The sequence below is a fragment of the Peromyscus californicus genome, unplaced genomic scaffold (assembly GCF_007827085.1).
Source record: "Peromyscus californicus insignis strain IS unplaced genomic scaffold, ASM782708v3 Scaffold_6__1_contigs__length_162567912, whole genome shotgun sequence".
Lineage (NCBI taxonomy): Eukaryota > Metazoa > Chordata > Mammalia > Rodentia > Cricetidae > Peromyscus > Peromyscus californicus.
The window spans coordinates 93,907,519-93,911,978 of record NW_026294584.1 but is presented as its reverse complement, the minus strand read 5'-3'; the positions used below and the strand labels follow the sequence as shown (position 1 = coordinate 93,911,978).

Sequence of the window (4,460 nt, the reverse complement as noted above, 5' to 3'; positions counted from 1 at the left end):
AAACAGACTCCCTTCATTCGGGATAATTTCTAATTCCCTGGAGTTTAAATTGTAAGTTCTACAAAAGAATGAATGTACAGATAAGGAAACAAACAACTTGACAACCGGACAGGTGGGGGGGAGGGGCAGGGAGAAAAGATCAAACAAAACAACAACAAAAGTAACTTTGGAAAAAAGATCTTTAAGGAACCAGAGAGTTCATTATCTTCTTATTGACTAGATATTGTTATGGAGGATAAAAAGAGGGGAGAGAAAAAGGAGTCACAGTCTTCCTGTTTTGGCCCTAGATTACAGCATATTAGGAGGGACCATGGGGAGTGATGGAGTGTAAAATTATCAGGTAATATGGAAAAGCCCTTATGCCCATCCTTTATGGGAGATTAAAAGGATGGGGTTGGCAGGAATTGTGGGAAACAAGTTGCTATGGTTCTCAAATTGCAAATTACTGTAGTTTTAGGAATTATCAGTATTTAACCAAAATGGAAGAGTATTACAAATGGAGGGCCATTACAGAATGCAGGAGGTATGTGAAATTCAGAAACATTATAAAGTTGTGTGGCCCTGGCTAACACAGGAAGTGTAGTGAAACAATCTGCAAATAACTATCATCAGCCTCCCTCTAGTCTGCATCACCCATGTCTTTTTATATATTCCGGGGCACACTATGCCACAGTAAATACGCCTTGCAGCAGACGTTGTTGGCTGCAGAAAGGGTGTAATTGTGAGGCTATATTTGGGGAGGTGGCATGAGGACACGTGAAATAACAGTCTTCCTATTGCCACTCTTTATGTGGAGCATGCACATGACAGGTGGAGGTGAAGACTGTTGAGAGCCACATCATGTCTATCTACATAATCTCTTTTTCAAGCAATCAAGGCAGGTCATTCAAAGAGTACTAGAAGGAACGGGGCTCTCTCTAAACTCCTCTCCAAAATAAGCAGCAATTACTCTGACTAGGAGTATTTCCTTCTGAGCTTTTCCCTGCTTCCTGCACTCAGTGCCCACTCTAGATGAGCCAATGTGATTGAATGGATGCCACAGAAGATCACTGGAAAACAATACTTGAATGTAGAAATCAGCTATTTTCTTTTAAGAAGAGAAAGCAATGATTGCATTATTCCAGGAAGCTTTCAAAAGAAGCAAATTATTACAATTGTTAATAGACAGTCAACATAACCTTAATTAAACCATTGGCCTATAGTTCTGTGTACGAACTGAGCTCTTTATTCTCCAGCTTTTTGTTCCTTTTCGTTTTTTCTTTCTTCTTTCTTTGTATTTGTATCTTTTTCTTTTTTCCTTTTTCTTTTTTTTTTTTTGTGAAGTCACAAAGAAAAACTTCTACTTTTGAAGAACTGATTTTATGTCAGTGGTTAAAATTTTTTTCACCCGGAAAATGATTATAGCAATCTTCAGTGTTCATGAGTGTAAATTTCACTTATTTGTGGCTCAGTAACTCTGGTTTTAGTTTCCTACCCAAAGCTACAAAATCACTTTGAAGAACGCCATCTAAGTAAATTAAGCCATCAAGTCAACAAACTGGTAATGTCATACCCAAGAGGGTACTTCAATGCTTATAGCTGCTACTTTGGGCTCTAACAAGAATTTCCCAAAGCTGAAAGCATTTCCAAGCTCAGAGAATTCATGCTACATAAACCTTTACTTCAAAAATAAACTTTGTATTTTGAAAACAAACCATTTATTGTTTGTGTAAAAGGTTCTTGCGTTTTGTTAGGAAACAGTTTAATGACTCCAGTTTATAAACACACTATGGGACAGTGGTTCCAAATGTGACCTTGGCTTTAAAACACCACAAACCATCTTGTCCCTTGCTCTTTAACATTAGATTGCTTGGCTGCTTGCACAAAGCACTAACTGGCCACAATTTGAGAGCCTTAAATCTTACTTATTTTTATATTTTTCCATAGATTTTTATTTCTTGGAGAATAGCTGCTGCAGTAGAGCGAGGATTAGAGGCCGCTTGCATAAACACGTAGACTTCAGTTGCAGCTGGCTTAAAATAAACTTGTAAATTCACATTTCAAAACCAAGTTGTAATGTAAGATTGCTATATTTCAAAACCGAGGGGCTCAATACACACCACCTCAAAATATTGTTATAAGACATAAAAATATATCTCATTGATGTTTTATTTTGAGCCTTAGAGACAGGATCTCACTCTATAGCCCAGGCTGACCTTGAACTGCTGTCTGTCTTCCTTTCTTAATAAGCTTGAGCCACCATAAATCAAGTTTGGCACTTTAGCATAAAGATTATTTTGAGGAGGTTCTTTGAGAAACTACAGGCATGCAAGAAGCTCTGAGAGAAAAAGGTAGTGAATTAGATATTCAGCCGTTATGGTGGACAGCGAGTGAATTCATAGCTTTTAGCAGTATGGTTTATTGATTATGGAATAAGACAAAAGCAGGTTGAACAGTAACAAAGAGCAGTGAGCTACAGGCATTTCCATTTGGGTGAGCTTCGTTATGTATATTTCCCTGGCCTGTCATCCATGCCCATTTAAACAATATGGTCCAGATTAACCAGTGTGTAGTTCTAAAAGGTTGCCCTTAGCTGCTCTGTAAGTCATCCCCTTTGTGCTTCTTTGCCATGCAAATCAATTCTATGCAGATCATGGTTATGCAAATGAGGGCAGTCTTGCTGATCAAAGCCCAATCCTGGTTAAAAGGGTCTGGACACAGAGCCAAGCTACATATCTGTGATTTTGGGTCACAACAGTGGGTTTAGGACTCTGGGGTAATTGGGACATACTTAAGAAGCTTACCTAAGGAGAATCAACTCATTATTCAAATCTGCACAGCAAGCTTGCTTTCCTTACCATACTTACTCTGGACACCTCCCCCTAAGTAGACTTTTCTTCATAGCCTTCTTTCTTTGGTTCAGGGGTATTTAAGCCCAATAGACTACCTCTTCAAATAAATGGACTATCCATTTTATCAAATCTTTTTTCATTTTCCACTTGTTAATAAGTCTCTTTCAATAAATAAGTAAATGCCATGGAAGGGTTGAAACAGGAGAAATCGGATTTCTTTTTCAGGTTCTTTTTTTTTTTTTTTTTTTTTTTTAATGTGAGTTCTATGTATTTGTTATAAATTAGGTCATGCTCTCCCCAGAGGAAATCCAAGGAGGAAAAGTAGTCAGGTGGCCCTGGGGATCCAGCAAAGTAGCCTGGGGCTGTGTCACAGGTATGGCTGGTCCTTGGACAGCTCCCACCTCTTTATTGGAGGAGCAGGCGTCACTGCCTTCTTAGTGGCTGCCACAGCTGAGCTCTCAACTGTCTTGCCCGACACTAGGGCCTTCTGTGAAGACATGATGATTGAAGGAGGAACAACTTCCCGACGGCCATCACGCGTGCAGTAGTAATTGTTGGACAGCTTGTGACTGGGGCCCACAGGGAGCTTAGGAGGTGGCTGGGTCCCCAGACGCCCAGTTCCGCAGCTGCTGGATGACGCGAGTAGCGGAAGCCATTTTTCTTCCGCTCCGAAGGTTCAGGTTCTTTTTTTTCCCCATAAAATAATTTTAATACAGAGTCAGGAGAGATCCCAAGAAGTTTGTTTGTTGGAGTTAAAAAACAACAGGACAAGCAAGGCAGGGTTCTTGGAAGCTACTGCAAGAAATGAAAAAGTAACAGAAAAAGGCACAATTTCTGCGTTAGAAGTCAAACAAACAAACCTTTTCCTCCACTAGTGTTTTATAACAGCATTAAAAATTCTAAGACATACCTCCTGTCTGAATCAAAAGGATATTAACAACCACTAACTAAAACATTTATAAAAGGAGGTTGATACCATGTTATTTCTGTCAAAGAGATAACACGAATTGAGCCAAAGAGGATACCCACACAAAAAAAGATCCATCATCTTCATCAGCCAGGGTCTTATTTGCCCAGACAATTTCATTTGTACCAGAGTAGACTGACATAGCTATCCCTATGTCCTAAACTGAAGGTGGGAAGCAACCAGCTGTAAAGAACCCTTTCCTTCCCTCTTTCTGGTTCAAAGCAGGGAGCACAGAAGAGGAGGTGAGCAAGGTAGACTCTCAATCAAGCCAATGACACTATTATCTATCGGGAATGTCATTCACTTATTTATTTTGCCTTATAGAACTATGCTTGGTACAGAGTTGGTTTTTTTTTACTACTTCAGCACACATATTTTTAGTATTTAACAAATCCTCAAATGTCCGTGACCTTTGATGATATTTAGAACTAAGACTTCAAGTCACAGTGTCAAATGGTTTCAAGTGTCCCTGTTCATATTTCTACAATCTAAATTATTCTGAAGACCAACCTTCTTAAAGCTTTAGAGGGCCTCTGTGAAGAAGTTCTTTCTTTTTCATCCTGCCTCTCAGAGATGATTTCTGGAAGTACTTTTACATAGTCTCTTGAAATTCCACACTGGAATTTTGAAAGCAAAAGCACAAAATTGATATAGAAGTCATT

General features: G+C 39.1%; 1 pseudogene; it reads right to left on the bottom strand.

Moving 5' to 3' along the window:
* Positions 1 to 3,075: 3,075 nt before the first annotated feature.
* LOC128099068 (NADH dehydrogenase [ubiquinone] 1 alpha subcomplex subunit 7-like) lies at positions 3,076 to 3,487 on the bottom strand (annotated as a pseudogene).
* Between the last annotated feature and the right edge of the window lie 973 nt (positions 3,488 to 4,460).